Source organism: Lissotriton vulgaris, chromosome 6, assembly GCF_964263255.1.
Source record: "Lissotriton vulgaris chromosome 6, aLisVul1.2, whole genome shotgun sequence".
NCBI lineage: Eukaryota > Metazoa > Chordata > Amphibia > Caudata > Salamandridae > Lissotriton > Lissotriton vulgaris.
Genome location: NC_141694.1, coordinates 504483275 through 504501284, shown reverse-complemented (window position 1 = coordinate 504501284; position 18010 = coordinate 504483275).

The following is an 18010-nucleotide window of genomic DNA, read 5'->3' as shown; positions in this document are numbered from 1 at the left end:
AAGAATTTAGCCAGGTTGTTACACTGAAGTTTGGAGGTTGGGTGGTTTGCTTTGGAGGGCTTCGAAGTCTGTTTCTGGATGATGTTGAAAAGTTCTTTGGGGGGGTTCTTGGTTGTGTCTAGTGAACTCCAGAAAGGAGGCTTTTTCCTCGATTATGTGTTTTTTGTAATTGCTGCGTTCTTTCCTCACCATCTGGGAGGTTGGTGGTGGAGGTGGCCCCTCTCCAGAAGCTCTCAGCGGCTCTTACCTTTCTTCTATCGGAGTTGAGGTCTTTGTGGAACTAGGCTCTGGAGGGGGTGTCTCTAACCCTTTTCAGTTTCAGGGGGGCTAGTTGGTCAAGAACAGTTGTCATTGTACTGTGGTACAGTGTTGTGAGCTCAACCGTGTTGAAGTTGTCTGTGGAGGGAGGGAGAAGTGAGGTTATTGTTTCTTTGAGGACAGGGAGGGGGATGGCATTGAGGTTTCTGCTCCTTTGATGGATAATTTGAGTTTTGGCTAGAGGACTAGGAGTTTGATTGATGTGGAATATAATGATGTGATGGTCTGACTAGTCGATTGGTAGGATGCTATTGATGGTTATTGTTTTGTTTTTGGCTATGATTGCATCAAGGTTAGAACCCTTGTTGTGGGTTTGACCCTATATTTTACGACTCCTATTTGTGTGGGAGTACAGAGGGTCCACGCAAGTTCTCAAAGAACCTAACTCGTATACGACATCTCTTTAGACATCTTCCTGACACCATTTGATTGTAGCATGTTTCAGATCTACTACGGATCTCCTAAAAGTAGACTACTCAGTTTGAGTGAGACAATTGTTACCAAGCAACTATCTACACCTTAAATAAGTACTGGTTCATGGTATTGTGATAGCCCTGATGAAGCCCTGTTTAGGGAGATACACGTTGGCTGCATGTTTGTCAAGTTCAAGCAAATAAAGAAGAATTTGAAACTTCACTCGAAGACTCAAGATCTTGTGCTCTTGCTGGTTGAATTGAAATTGTGTGTTGCCTCTCTGTTGTTGTATTTCTAGTATTATTGTATGGTTTGTAAGCAGTGGACTTTAGAGGTGGGCAACAGTCTTTTCTGGTCCTACTTTTGCAAATTTTGCATTTGAGTGACATTCTGGGCTGTGCTGCCTTAATTATCCTTTGTTGCTTAGTTTAGTTGAAAAAGATATTATGAACCATGTGTGTCATAAAGTACAAATTTCGAGACAGGGGGTCTGATATACAATATTTCCATTCCCAAAAAGTGGTAGCAAATTGCGCACTGACTTTTTGAGAATGTAAAAAAATGCTACCAACTGACTTATGTTCTAATAGGTCAGTTCACAACATTCTGAATGTGTTGCAATCTGCAATACTTCTTCAATATTCATGAGGTAGGTTGTGAATAGAATATTGAAACACTTTGCATGAATGCCATCACAGGAATAGTTGCCTGCTGGGGTCAGCAGAGCACCTTTCCTGTGGCTGCATTTTAGAAAAAGTTTTTGTTTTTTAAATGCAACCCCTTTTTACTTAAAAGAAGCAACCCTGCATTTGAAAAGAAGTTTATTGGTGGTTGTCTCATGGACTTCTGCCTACTCCCCATCCATTTTCAATTTATATTCACTTTTGCGAATGCGTTACAACCCCAACTCAGGAGATGATAACTTTTCAATATTTTGCAATCAGATTATAGTCGTAACACATTAATACATCCCTTAACAAACCACTATTTATAGGAGATGCCCTAAGCATGCCCCTACCAAATAGTGATGTGTGTCTTTAGCCTACCTCCGAAATGAGCTGGGACCTTTTAAAGAATATAATAAACTGTAAAAATTAATCAATAACTGCATTCTGCGCATTATACTGAGAGGCATCACATGCCAAACTGTATGCGATGAACCACATCTGGGAGGTGGACCAACACAATGCGTGTTTCAACGAGAAATGCGTTTCCTTATGAGGATCAAAGGAATAATTGTTGGGTGTAGTCTACCAAATCCAGATGGGCTCGGATGTGTTTGAGATCATGGGATCAGAGGCAATCGCCAGCGGAGCGAAGAGCGTGGTGGTTGAGCAATAAGAACTGAAACCTTATATATTTTAACCTAATCATCACTGTATTTTATGAACATAGAAAAAGTACAGTACTAGTAGAACACTGCAACATTACACAGGGAAAAATCAACAGATTAGCAATGAGCGTAGCAATTTAATGTTGCCAACAGATATTACTGGTCACATTTCTATTAGCAGATCATAAAACCTAAATGTTCAATGATTGTTTATGAAATGAAATACGGTCAGTCATTCCTCAAACGCGGCGGCCTGCTCTAAACCCTGCAGCGTCTGTTACTTCATCCAACAACCTTGCGCCTAATTAAAATCCCTCAAGCTTTTAATTGTGCGATTAAGTAATGTATCATTTATTTATTTAGGTGGCTGCTCTGTATTGTATAGCGGTTCATAAATGGCAGTGTGAACATATTTATTAATTTGTATTTTCCAAGCTGAATTTGCGACTTATTCACCAGTCATATGCCTGCAAGAGATACAATTTAACATTTTTCTCACAGCAAAGAGCTTGCATACTTCTTACGCAAAAGACTGAAACCAGTCCATCAAAAATATAAACCGTTGCATTTTATTTCAAATATCCTTATGTGACCTCGTTTAAAGCGCAGAGGTTTGAATCTGAATGCTTTTTAGAAAGCCCCGGACATCTCGTGCTCTGAAAACACATGAATGAATCCTCTGGCGCGGGGTGCACGTTCCATCTCGTAATTCCACGCGTGCCCACTTGCCGTTTTGTACACCTTGGAGGAAAAACCTTGTTGACACTCACCTGAACAGTACGGAGGTGCCCAAATGAGAACGGGGAAAAGACAAAGAACAAAAGGTTTATTGTGGCAACATTAGATTAAAAATGTCAATGCAAAGGTTACTTGGATTCGAAAAGAAGAAAGGGGGAATTAGTTCTCTACCTTGCAGGGGAACTTATTTAAAATGCCTTCAAAGGGTTGTTTAGACAACCAACCCATGTAAAGCAGGATCATATGTATTTTATGAAGTAGTCTGGATGCCACATGGGCGCGTGTCCTTGTCTGCATCCCATATGTTAGCAGAGTTGTCTTGTTGAATCAGGGATAGCGATTTATAAGTGCCTCACCAATTCGCATAAGGGGTTTCTAGTTAGCATGTTTCCACAATGAGAACAGAACTGCAGCACGAGCTTTGGCTTAACTCAGATATGTATTGGAAGGAGCCTCTTCACAAAGGTACTTTTCAGTACGTAAAGCCGCACTTTTGTGATACTCATATGCATTTTTACATGCCTTTAAATGGGAAAATTCAGGAAATATTCATATACAGATTGGTACAATTAGGAAAGACAGTGTCCTCATTGCACTTTCACTGATAGGGAAGGGAGATTGACAACTCAGACCTGTTTCCCAAAAGCATGTAAGAGTACCTGTGTAGCACTACTTCTCTTACTCATAAATGCTGTTGTGAGTCAATCCCTGAGTGTATGATTGACTGTGGAAACGGGCTGTTAGAAATTGGGTGATTACAAAGCAGGCCTGTAAAGGCTCCAATTCATGGTCAGAGCCTTCCAGGCTGCATCATAATCAGCCACTCGGTTCACTTTCCGACCTCTGTATTACAGTGCTGGCAGTCGGAAAGTAAACCAGACTGTCATTTTAGATTGCTTCCAACGGGCTCAAGAGCCTGTCGGCCAGTCGGAATGGGCTTGTAAACCCAAAGGGCGGGCCTTTCCGCCCTTGGATTATGATGCACGGTTTCTGGCATGGTTTTCCTGTCGGCCTGTCCGACATAGAAACCATGTCGGAAAGTAGTTTTTGGGGGCCCACGGCAGGTGCCTCCTTGGGTTTGTCACCTTTGGTTGGGGTGAGGGTAATTAGCCTCTAAGCCTCTTTTTTGGAGGGAGAAAATCTCCAGCTGGATGAAGATGGAGGCTGTAGCAGTTGAGGGATCCACGAGTCCAGATACCCCTTCTGTGAGGAGCTGGTGAACCAGATTTACTGCTTCGGCGAAAATGTAGTGGGAGCTACAGCAAAGTCAGGCTGACCAGCGATGCACCTTGAGCGATTTGGCAAGCAGGTAGGTCCCGTTCTCCTCTCAGGGCACTTTTTGGCTGAAATGTTTCTGTCCCAAATTTTGTATTTTGGCTTTTTGGACAATGTTAGCACCATTTTCAACGATCCAGAAGTTGGTGAGCACCTCTTGGGAGGCAGGACCCACTTCAGACAGCATTCGTGTTCAGGAGTCAAGTTGTTGGAGCGTGTTATGTCCCAGTAACTTTGAAAAGCAGGTCATCTAACTAGCCCTTGGAGTCACTATGGTAGTCTTGGCTTCAAGCAGCAAGGCAGATCTCAAGCAACAGGACAGCCCTCTGGGGGCTTTGGCACAAACAACAAATGATGGACAGAATGCAGAACAATGTCATACATTCACCCCAGTATAGAGATCTGGGGCTAAATCCATCGTTTTTTTGCTCCCCATGCCATTCCAGTTTGAACCCAGCCATATGCAAATTGGTCTTGACCGTGCACATAATGAAAACAGTCCAGCCCCAACTGCCAGCCCAGGCCCTCCATGGACTGCAAACAAGCATCCTAGGACTGTTTTCGGGTTTTCACCCCTCATTGGCCAGGATAGCTTGAGTCCAGTGGCATGGAGAGCATGGGACCCATGTTTGGGCATACCTGTCCCACTCGGATGACAAATGCAAAAAGAACAATTGATGGAGAGAATGCAGCACAATGTCATACGTTCACCACATGTACAGAGATCTGGGCCTAAATCCATCATTTTTTTGCTCCTGATGCCATTTCAGTTTGAACCCAGCCATGTGGAAATCAGTCTTGACCGTGAACCCAATGGGAGCAGTCCAGCATGAACTGCCAGGCCAGGTCCTCTCGGGACCGGAAACAAGGATCCTGAGACAGGTTTTTGGGCATCACCCCTCATCAGCCAGGCTAGCTTGAATCCAGTGGTAAAGTGAGCCCGAGACCCACATCTGGCAATACCCGGCTCACTTGGAAATGGGAATTAAGGTGCCTTGCCAGCCCAGCTCTTGTCCCCATCAGAACCAATGTGGAGCGATGTCACCCAACAGGATGCAGGACCTCGCATTGCTGCCCTTTCAGTTTCCAATGGGAACCAAAGCAGTGCCACACAAGTCAACATGGACCTTGCCTCACAATCCTCACTACTCTTCATCAAAAACGATACAGGGGAGCTCAAATGAACACAGGACCCCGCATCGCTTATCAGAACTGATGCTGCGTGACTCATCTTCTGACAGGACCCTGCATCATACCCTGGAACACAGCTGCACAGCACAATTCCCCACATCAAGAACATAAGGTACATTTCTTAGCTGGCTTTACCTGGTCTGAATTAGTTTAGGATTTTTCATGTGTTGTGTTTTCACTTTATTACTGCTTGATGCTGCATTAATACTTTACGCATTGTCTCTCACTTAAGTGTGACTGCCTTTGTGTCAAGCTACCAGAGGGTGAAGCACAGGTTAATTTGGTGAATTTGTGATTCACCCTAAATATATGTGTTGGACTTGGCCCTTTTTGCAGAGTTATCCCCAACCTTTTTACTTCTTCCTCCTATTTTATCATGACCTGTTGTTGTTGTTGTTGTCTATATGACCCTGGACACTTTACAACTGCTGATCCGTGCTAAAGTGCATATGCTCTCCGTGTAAATTATTATGAATTGGTGTTTCCATGAGTGGCATATTTAATTTACTGGTAAGCTTCTTGTGAAGTGCACTAAGTGTCCCAGGGCCTGTAAATCAAATGCTACTAGTGGGCCTGCAGCACTGATTGTGCCACCCACCAGAGTAGCCCTGAAAAGGTATTTCAGACCTGCCACTGCACAGTCTGTGCGCAGTTTGTTCACTGCCATATCTATCTGACAAGTGCACCATCTTGCCAGGCCCTAACCTCCCCTTTTCTTACATGTAAGACATGTAACACACCCCTATGGTTGACCTAATGTACCCCCTCTGGGCAGGGTGCAGTGTATGTGAAAGGTCGGACATGTACTGGTGTGTGTGGCATGTCCTGATAGTGAAATAATGCCAATTTCGTTTTTCACTATTTAAAGGCTATTTGCCCCATAGGATAGAATGGGAAATAGTTTGTAACATCTTACAAGTATAACTTTCCATGGGACAAGATAGAGAAATAAAGTTTAGGTTCTCTGCACTCAGAATTTAATAACACATCTTTTAGGAAAGATGGTTTTTAAATTGTGTTTTTGAAAATGCCACTTTTAACCATTCAGTGTGCCTCTGCCTGTCTGTAGACTGACTGTCTGGTTTTGGAGTGAAAGGGTCTGGGACTATACATTCACTGTAAACAACCACTGGGTGGTTAGATGAGCCTGGCCCTTCCTGGATGACGGAGAGCGGAGCTGAATGGGGCTTGGCTGCATTTTCAAGTAGTGGAAGGAGATTTCCTTGCACCCGAATAGGGCCTGTCTCCCTTGCACAATGCTGTCTCAACCCTCTGTGGTCGTACTGCACCAGTGAGGACAGAATTGGTTTGAACTGGAGTCAAAGAACCTTGAACAAAGCAAACAAAGACAAAATAGGATATAAGTAGTAGACCTTAAACCCCAGAACTTTAGATTACTTCTTGACTCAAGAGGAACCTTTGCCAAGAAGAAAAGCTGAAGAGCTGTGAGGAGGAGTACTGCCCCTTTGCTGTGTGCTGTGTGAGGTTGGCCTGCAGTTGCTGTTCCTGTTAAAGAAAGGACAAAGACTTGAGCTTTGCTGTGAACTTTCTTGATGAAGATCTCCAAGGGCCTGTGTGTGCTGGCCTCCTTTTCTAAAGTCTCAGGAACAAAAATACTTACATCTCCAGCTCTCCTGAACTCTACTGCTGAGATTTCTGACCTGCCAGGAGGTGCCTATCCTGGTTCTGGGCCTCTGGAGGTTGTTCCTGCTGCTGGGAGTTGGAGGAGATTAAAAACTGAATAAACCGACACATCGCTCTTCAAGCGAATGTTTTTTCGATGCAGCACCGCTGTGCGAGAAGAATCTCCATGCATCACCGAACAGCTGCAGAACTGACGCAGCACCTGTTGAGGGTGCAAGAACCAACGCATCGAGGGATCGCAGCTGAAGAAACCGATGCAGCGCTGTTCGACGCTGCCGCATCGATTTCCGACTTATCGTACCTGTGCAGCAAGTTTACCCCATGCATATCCCACGGCCCAGAATCGTCTTGGAGTCGACGCATCACATCTAAGCATGGGCGAATTTTGCAAATCCGCAAATTTGCAGATTTGTGAATTTGCGATCCGCAACATTCGCGAATTTGTGCGAATTTGCGGATTTTTGTTTTTTTGCGTGTTCGCTGAGTTTTTTGCGTGTTCGCGGGGCTTTTTGCGTCTTCGCGAGCCGCTTGCATAGCGAAGTTACCCATGCAGTCGTTTATGGGAGATGGAGAGAGAGATAGATATATAGATAGATAGATAGATAGATAGATAGATAGATAGATAGATAGATAGATAGATAGATAGATAGATAGATAGAGAAAGAGAGGGAAAGAGAGAGGGAGAGAGAGAACGAGAGAGAACGAGAGAAAGAAAGAGAGGCCGGATCTCTGAAGGGCCAGATTCCTGAGTTGCCCCTACAGAACATACAGCTTTTTATTTTTAGCAAAATGCATATGAAAATTGTGCTGTAAAGGTCTCTTTTAGTTTAACCCCTCCTGACAACTCAAAATGGGTGTATTTGCCATCCTCTCCCTTCTTCCTGTTTTTTATATCTGTAAGTGCTTCCTGGTGAGGTTTAATTCCTTGGACAGGTGCCTCGTTGCCTACTTGTAACTGTTCTCTGACCCTGCTTCAAGGGTCAGAGCAGGGTCAGAGAATAGTTGCAAGTAGGCAACGAGGCGCCAGGAAGCAATGAGCAGCAGGTGTCCAAGTTGAAGTTAATTTGTTTGTAACCCTTTTGTAAAAGGTTACAAAGAAATTAGGTTCAACTTTTGCACCTGCTGCTGTAACCCTTGCTTGGCTGAAAATTCGTCCCCGCTGATTCGCTGTTTTTACCGGGATTTTGTGAAATTCGCGGATCGCGAAATCGCGGAAAATCCGCAAATTCGCCCGCAAAACGGATTTTACGCCCACCCTTAATCACATCCCCTTACAGATTGGATTTGATGCATCACTTCTCCTCCGTGTAGCAGAACTGTTGCATCGCCTCCCCAAGGTCTCAGGAACTGACACCTGTCTTTCTTTTCAGCACTTTCCATCTCTGCAGCTGTTTGGCCTTGTCAATTTTGACGCATCCAAAGGTACTTTGTGAGAAATCATGCATCTATAGTTTTCTTTGGACCTAGTTGTTTGAAACCTTTTGAAAGTCATATTCTTATTACATGTGTGTTGGATTTTTGTTGTTTTGGTTTTGTTGAGTTTAAATAAAGATACTTTATTTTTCCTGAGCTGGTGTGGTGTTCATTTGTGGTGTCATCACTGTATTACTGTGTATTTTGAGTATAAAAAGTTACACATTGCATTTGGGATAAGCCTGTCTGCTCGTGCCAAGCTACCCAGGGGGTGAGCAGGGGTTATCTAAAGTGTGTATCCCCCTTACCCTGGCTGGAAGCAAGAGTCCCTATTTGGACAAAGATCCCTCCTCTGCCAACTGGAGACCCCCATTTCTAACAATATTAAATTAACTTCCATTTATTTTTCTGAGTTTAAAATTAAAAGGAACTAATTCTCACCAAAAGTAAAAAAGTAATATTTATTATGCATAAATATTTATGACAAGTGATGCATGGAATACATTCAAAAAACATTTTTAGTTATATTTTTTATTAAATGTTGCATTTATTTTTTAATAAAAGTTGTTTTAAAATATAATTTAATATATTTTTAACACTATATTATATTTATTTATAGTTGAACTATTTTAAATAACTAAATGTAACAATATTTTCTATAGGGTTTTATTTTAGGTCCCTACCACCATTATTTTCTTAGGGAGGTTGTTGCAGTATATGTGGTTGGGTATGTGTGAAAGCACATAATCACTGTGCAGAGGTACGTGGCTGCATTGTCTAAAGTAAGACTAGTCCCTGGAATGCGTGTGACTGCATATTGACGGGTCGTGCATTTGTCCTCCAAAACGATAAAAACGTGAGCGAAAGCCCCGCACTCAGTTCATAATCAGACGCTTTAAAAGATAGAAGCGTGCTTTGAGCATCGACCAACACTTATTTGCCGATACTTCAGTAACTAACTTTTATCCGCAAAACAGCTATGGGTAAAGACAGTGAATGATATTGCCAAATAGTGGTGAGTACACCGACACCATATTAAGGCGAATTAAGGTTTTATTTAAGCCAATGAGCACACATATCGCACACGATATTTATCAATAACAAAAATATAAAAATACTGTGAGCTCCCATAACTGCACGAACACAACTTATCGTTGTGTATGAGACTAACAGCACCCCAATTTTTACGCAACGCCAGCACAAATATGCACACACATAAAAACGCATTACCATGACACCTAAAAGGGCTCGTAGTAATTAGATAGCAAAGGAAATTACAATTTTGCGCTAAGGCGCCCAATCCCCTTACGAAACTATGAGCAAACAGCCAGAGGCTTGTATATAATTTAATATTTAATTTTACAAAAGTATACACACCACAACTGGTATGTATGAAAATACTGATAATGAGAAGGGAAATTTGCCACCTGATCGAAGAAAACGAACAATGAGCATTGTTGTAAACCAGGCACTTGAGTATGTGGTATTTGACTGCAAGATGTAGTGATCGATAAAGTATTCCCATTTTTATATGTTGCACTTTAATATATAATGCACACTTTTGACTTATGTCCAATACCTTCCCCAACGTTACCCACATCATTTGTATTTACTGGCACAAGACTGACCTCCAAGGCATAAAGGACTAATACTTCACTTTACCACTCACACACCACACAGTCCTGAAGAAAGCCCACCCACCTTTCTAGGCGAAACATGTTGACCTTTTAATATCACGAGAATGGATAGCGTGAGAATCTTAACAATTCTCTTCACGCATATCTATTATATTTTCACCACTAACTCAAATCCAGAACAATAAATATTGTTAACTGGCTGTCCGAGTTATTTTAATCTCACAATCACCACTTATCACTGGACACTACTGCTTTTAACCTTGGGTTAAAACCTCCAGGTGGAGGCTGCATACCAACTAACCCTGTGATTATGCAGACACGAGAGAAATATAGCGGAGAACCAAGATATACCGCTACCAGAAAACATCTACTCAGGTACATGAGAGTTTTTTACCAAGGGACATACCACCTACCTGTAAAATCCAGGTTAGCAGGACAAGTGATCCTTCCCTCCCCCAACTGATTTGCGTGGGTATGTGTGGTACCGGACTTTCTGCTATTTCTTTTTAGCAGTAGTAACTAATACTTGGGTATATGGCTCCACCCCCTGTGTGAGGTGGAGGAGATGTGTACATATAGGGGCATATTCTCAAGGAGCTATCGCCTAGTTAACGGCACGGCACTTTATCGCAGCCAAAGTCGAGAGAAATGTATCGCCTCATTCACAAGCTGGCAGCCGCAAAAAACATCTCCGCCGATGACCCCAGCAACTATCGATGATGAGATGAGGAATAGGCGTTCCTGTGCCAAAAGCCGTGACAACACCACTTCTCCGCGTTCTCATCGACCAGCCAGATTTGTTTGCTTGTTTGTTTGTTATTGTTTGTATAGCGCTAGAATCGACCCCCGAAGGGGTATCACTGCACTTCAGCAGGACTATGAAGGGATAGCCGCACATTCAACAGGATCAGCAACTACAGAAGAGAAAGGGCTTAAGCATTTTCCTGAACTGCAAGTGTTCATAGCATTGTCTTAAGTGGAGCGGAACTTCATTCCATAGGAGTGGTCCACGATAGGAGAGAGCTCTTCCTCCTAATCTGGCCCTTTTTATTCACGCTACCACCAAAAGGTGTTTAGCACCTTAACGTAGGAATCTGGGGGGAACGTCAGGCAGGAATTTTTCGGTGAGATAGGAGGAACCCAAATTAACCAAAGCCTTGTGGATGGCACAACAGGTTTTGAACTTAATACGTTGATGGATAGGGAGCCAATGCAATTCCGTAAGAAGGAGTAGTGAAGGGGTCCAAGGTGGAGCATTGAGAACCAGCTGGGCTGCCGTGTTCTGCATCACCTGCAGTCTGCTGAGCAGGGCATTATTTGCCGAGATCAGCAGACCATTAACATAGTCCAGGCGGCTCAAGACCATTGCCTGGACTAAGGTTTTCCAAGCTGAGTCTGGGAGTAGGGGGAACACTCGGTGTAGCGTGCTGATTACATGGAAGCAGGAACCTGGTGTTTTATTAACATGTTCTTTCAGACTGAGATCACGGTCAAGGCAAATCCCCAGGTTTTTAACTGTGAGCTTAGGGGGAGGAAGAGGGCCCAAATCTGTTGGCCACCAATCCGGTGTCCAAAGGAGGGGAGCTTCTCCCAGAAGCATGATCTCAGCTTTTCCTAAATTGCACTGGAGGAAGTTATTCCGCATCCAGTGTAATGTGGCCCTCATCCCATTCGAGAATGCCAGTTGTACCAAAGATGTAAATGTATTGAATGGAAAAAGAAGCCGAGTATCATCGGCATATGATATGGGGATAAACCCATACGTCTCATAAGGTTGTCCAAGGGAGCAACATAGATGTTAAAAAGGGTTGGGCTCAAACATGAGCCCTGAGGTACTCCCTTGGTCCAACCCACCGGAGCTGACTGATACGAGCCCAGGTTAACGATCTGAGAGCGATTCGACAAGAAACTTTCATCCATGACAGAGGTGAATCTCTTAACCCAGTTTTCTCCAATCTTCTGAGCAAGACACTGTGGGAATCTGTGTTGAACGCCATGGATAGGTCCAACAGCACCAGAATCATAGAATGGCCCTTATCTAGGGTCATTCTGATGTTATCCGTTAATGTAAATAACGCAGATTCGGTGCTGTATTTGGGCCTAAAACTGGACTGGGAATGGTCTAAACATCCAGACAGTTCTACATAGTTGGACAAGTGGGTGTTCACATGTTTCTCCATTATCTTGCTCCAGAATGGAAGAAGAGAGATGGGACAAAGGTTAGAGAGATCTGTCCACAGAATATTGGATTTCTTGGGAATGGGTCTGACCTGGGCAACCTTCCATTCCAGTGGGACATATCCCTCTGAGAGAGAGAGATTGTTAATAGGGAATACAACCACAAAACAGGTGATAAGGCACGTTGGCAGCAGGAAATTAACACCTGCCCTTACCTGGTGCAAATCCGGATGGCAGCCTTCAACACAAAAGGGAGCCCAGCCCACAGCCACACCTGAAGAACAACATATGCCATGGAACTACTCATCATGCAGCTCAGAGCCCTAACAGGGCCACAACACCCACCGCCACCACCCCCTGCACCCCGCCCGCACCATCCCAGACCACCATTGAGGCAGTGCAGACACAGACCGCGGTCCTTCTGAAAATGCACCAGCCTCACAGACATGACACCAGAGTATGTCAATGCCCACTACAGGCTCAAAAGAATAACCATCCTCCGCATCCTAAATATCACTGCCCACAGGTTGACGGTACCAACACAGCAGACAACCAACATCCCTCCGCAGTCAAAGCTGCTGGCTGTGCTGCATCTGTTGGCCTCTGTTACCTTCCAACCAACAACCGCCAGAGTCGGAGAAGTCTAACAGCCAGCCCTATCAAAGTTCCTTAGACCTATCCTGGATGCTTTAATAAGTTTGTGCCCCAATGCCTATAGTTTCCCCATACCACGGAGGAACAGCTGGAGCCCAAGCAAGGCTTCTGCACCATAGCTGGATTCCCGCATGTTTTGGGGGAAACAGACTGCACACATGTCCTACTTGTGCCCCCTGCCAACACTGCACACAATTACCTCAACAGAAAGCACATGCATTCCATCAATGTGCAGGGAATAGTGGGCCACTGGGGACTCTTCACCAATGTCATCACCAACTATCCAGGCAGTGTGCATAATTCCTTCATCTTCCGACAGTCCATCATCAACCAGCACTTCCAGGATGGCACCTACGGAACAGCACTGCTCGTTGGTAAGTACCAAATGAACACACCACACACCTCAACTTCACAATCATGCAACTCACAACTTTGGGAATGCACATGTTACAAACTCAGATACAACATGCCAAACAGCATGCCCACCCACCAGACACAACAGCACAACTTACTGTGGGAACTTGGGCTAGTCATGAACACAAGCCATCAACGGCATGGCACCTTAGCCACACAATAGCAGTTTTTGGGGAGAGGTGGGAACAAGGCATGTGCCTGGGAGGCAAGTGACCCATGACTGAGAAAGTACACAATACCAAGTGTGACGTGGATGTGCTGGGCAGGCTGCAGTATGCAGACCACACACATATCCATGTCGACACACACTGCTGGTGTTTGGAGTGTAGTGGACAGTGGAAAGACCAAGTCACCCCAGCCAGTGGGGAAGATTGCGGAAATGTAGGTTGTTATGTCCTCCCCTGTAAGTGTGAGCAGAGAGGGCTGGCCGGCGTATACAAGGCCAGCGTAGGGGTGTGAATAAAAAGCATGTAGCTCTGTGCGTGGATCTCTTCCGGAATGCCCAACATCTCTGCCAAGGTGGTGCCTCTCACCCCACCACCAGGCCGACACCATGAGCGGTGTTACCTGCGATCCTGTGCGCCTGCTGCACCTCGGGCTGCTGGTCCCGGAACCCATCTTGGCCACCCCTGTGCACCTAGGCCTCAATGCCCAACTGCTGACACCGGCGTGAGTCGGAGAGGGCCCACCAAGTGCTCATGCAGGCTCCAGGCCTGAGGCCCATGACCCTGGCAGGCTCCTTGTACCATCAGGGCCTCCGCGACACAGTCCCGCATTCTCATTGATGTACTCCACCAGCATACACAGCAGACAAGTAGGACACATATTTGGAACTAAGTCTTAATTACACCATGGCAGAGAACATTTACCCTCAATTGCATGTTGTGTGCAGCCAGGCAGGTGTTCTACATCCGTGTCAGCCCTGTCCTTGAAATGGGTCTACACACACGTGGCCCGCCACATTCTACGAAACATCTGCACTATGTCTTATTCAGGCTTGTAGACATGCGCAGACAGGCATGTCAATGGTGTGCTGTAGGGGTGCATGTGATGTAATTGCGCTGCGCACATGGGGGAGGTGCAGCAGTGATGCTACATAGTACACAGTGATGCAGCTCATGTGCAACACGCAATACATGTCATACAGGAATCACTAGGTCACACATATCACACACCAATGAACCAGTGAGCCTTCCAACACATCATGCAGTACGTAGTCGTGACTCATGTCTCTCTGCACTGTCACAGGTGACCAAGGATATGCACTCTGCGTTTGGATAATGACAGCCCCAAACACACAGGCCTAGAGGCAGTACAATGTGACCCACAAATGCACCAGGGGCATCATGGAGCGCACATTTGGCGTGTTGAAGTCACGTTTCAAGTGTCTGGACGTCACAGGTGGCAAGCTCCTGTACAGCCCAGACCTTTTGTGTAAGTTGATCGCTGAATGTTGTGTGTTGCACAACATATGTGTACACAGCAAGGCCCCATGGATATGAGCGCCAGATGCACAGGACGATAATGATGAAGATGAGGCAGGTGGACCACACCCCACTGCAGCCGCAGCAGGAATACTCTGTAGGGACTACATCATTGACAATTTCTTTTCTGGTTGACGTTATATTGTGTGGGTCCTTAGAAGTCATGACACATTTACGTTGACTGACCACAAGCACTGTATGTGCTAATAAAGGCATTCCGATACACATTCCCTGCGTGCATGTCACTCATCTGTACAGGCACTTCACTCAGACAATTATGTGTGTGACATGTTGTGCTGTCAATTGAGGGATTTATTAATGGATGGTGGGTGTGTCACAGTTGTTAAGGTATCCCACTCTTAGGCGTTTCACATGTGTCCCAAATAATTCCATTTTGGAAGTCGTATGTGGCTTACAAGTTACAACAAGGATTCTTTTGTGCTCTGATATGTGCCGCCTTGATGCAGGGATGCACCCTGTGTCTCAAGTCCCATGACATGGGCAACATGTACGTAAGGGGGAGTAACTGCCCCTACATTAGACCGTGCTTTCATTCTAGACCTGAATAGCAAACTATGGCTGCTGCCGACCGGAGACACAATTCTGCCCTCCTGCTGCTGCTGCTGCTGCTTATCTTCCAGGGAGGACCTGGATTGGCAGTTCAGGCTTGACTATTTCCATGAGGAACTTTGGCAAGACTGATTTGCACTTGGCTGGGTCAAAACTGGGGTGGCATGGTGAGCAAAAGAACAATCGATTTAACCCAGATCTCTTGACTGGAGGGAATGTTTTGATTTGTTCTGCATTCCATCCATCACTTGTGTGTCTTTTGCTGAGCCAAGCTCAAGCAGGGGAAGGCAAGACAATAGGTTTCCAGTCACAGGGAGGCGTGACCACCTCTCAAACAGGATTTAGTGTATTGGGTCAAGGTGGGGGCACTTGCCAGCAGCACTAGACTGCTTTATAGGGCACATATGGTACCCTTCTTGCATACTCTAGTTGGAACCAGGTCAGGGAGCCATTAGCTCATGCAATGACGTGAAACTGGACAAATGACATGAGAGTATCTTCTCCACTGTTCAGCCCCTTCTGTGGGAGGGACCCGCAAATCATCTCAACCCTTTGCTTAGGCTACTTAAGGTCTTACCTGTGGGTGATTCCTTAGATTAGTCATGGGACAATATTCAGATCCAAAGCCACTTCATCTTCAACTGTCTGGGTACTTTGGACTTCGCTGGACTTACCTTTGGGAAACAAGACTGCAACTGGTAAGACTCCTGCTGCTTCTGCCCTCATCGTCCTGCCAGTCTTCAGCATTGTCTGTGCTCCCTAAAGGTTCTTCTACCGGGCTGTGGACATTCCTGACACCCGAGGGAATCTCCCTTGAAGTGAAGGAGTAACTTCCCTGCATCTGCAGGTACCGCAACAAAGCTGACCAGTCTACTTTTCCTAAGCTCCTATGGACTACAAAAGATTCAGCAACACAGGTGGTGGTTCTGCAACACCCACAAGGCCTGTACTGTACACACAGCATGTTGGAAGCCAGTAGCCCTTGCAGGAAAGGCTGAGCAGTACCCCTGTGCACTGCACTGACTTGCCATTGCCAAGGCGTGTTTACTCTCTTCAGCCGGAGATCTTCGGGCTCCAAGAAGCTCCAGACCCAAGCATCTCCTGCAGCCAAGATCTTCACCTGCACGGCTTCCCCTGAATCATGGGCCTTCATCCTTTGGTGGTCCTCTTGCGGCTCCTGTGCCTTCGGCCCGTTGGTCCTCTTGAGAGTCTTCTTTGGCTCCAGTGGGCTCCCCTGCTTGTTCAGGGCCTTCTCTGACCTACCTTCTCATGGTGAGTTACTTAGACCTTGCTGGTCCCGAAACCTCACTTTTTACATGTTACGTTTGTTGTCATTGCCAAGGCTTATTGTTGCCCCTGCCAGACACTGACTCCCTGGCTCTTGACATCTGACGTGGGACAATTCGTGAACAGCTCCTGGTCTTCCCCAGGCCTGTTCAGTTGAAACTTCAAGGGCACCGTCAACTCTCCTGCATCTCTGACATCAGTGGGCATTCGTTTTTCATGCCTCCTGGTCACTCCTCAGTCACATAGACTCTATCCCCTCTGCTTGCAGGTACCTCTCATCTTGAATCCACCTTTCGGTTACACCGGACTCTTTCGCCTTCTTCACCAGCCGCATTGTCACAGAAGTCCTACATTGTGGTCTACGGCGGTTTTCGACGTCACTTTGCACCCATGCACCAGGCTTCCCTGGTGTAGGTATCCCCATGTGTGGTGCATGCACATTTGGCTAGAAGAACTCACCGCGTCATCTGAAGATGGAGCCCGGGACGCTGCATAGAGACGGTAAGTGCTTTAATGTACTTTAAAATGTATTTTAAAGTAATAGAACCATGTAGAAGAGGGCGGGAGGGAGGAGGGCGGTGCGTAGTGGGGCTACGCGAAGTGTGTGGGTGGGCGTAGCACCCTCCCCACTTCACGAAGCTTCACGTAGCCCCACTACGCTCACTAGGCCCACCCTTATTGGGAACTCCTACTAGAGTGGAGAGACAAGTACTGTACCTCTTACCCAAGGTTCACAAACAAGTCACTAGACCACCAGGCAGACCCATAGTGTCTTTAAGGGGGAGTGCATCAGAACGGGTGTCCAAATACATTGATCATTTCCTTAAGGAGTCTGTTATCACCTTAGACTGCTTTGTGAGGGACACCAAGGATTTCTTGAACAAGATAGACACTTTGGAATGGGACACTGACTCTATGGGCCTCATTTATGAAAAGTGACGCATCGCTGCGTGAAAACAGCGATGCGTCACTTTTCACTGCGCACTCCTTACGACATTCCTGATGCGTCGTATTTAATGTATGACGCATCATGTCGCAAGGAGTTACAGATACGTCAGTATTTCTGACGTATCTGTAAGCGCAAAAGTGATGCATTGCTGGAGTGTGTCACAAAAGTGACGCAACTCCAGCACTGTGTCCTTTCACATGGGGAAAGCCCCATGTGAAAGGGCTTGCGTCAGTCTTACGCCTGCTGTGAGGCAGGCGCAAGATTTTGATGCAACGGCGTCCTAAAAGTGACGCAGTGAAATCTCATAGATTTCACTGCGTCACTATTACGAGGATTTTTGCGGGGGAACGCCCCCTCTGCATACATTATACCTGACGCAGGTATGATGTAGCGCAGGGGTTTAAAAAGTGACGCATCTACCTAGATGCGTCACTTTTTAAATATGGTGCAACGAGGCGCATTTTCTACACCGCTGGTGCGTCACAAAAAGTGACGCACCGGCGGCGCAAAA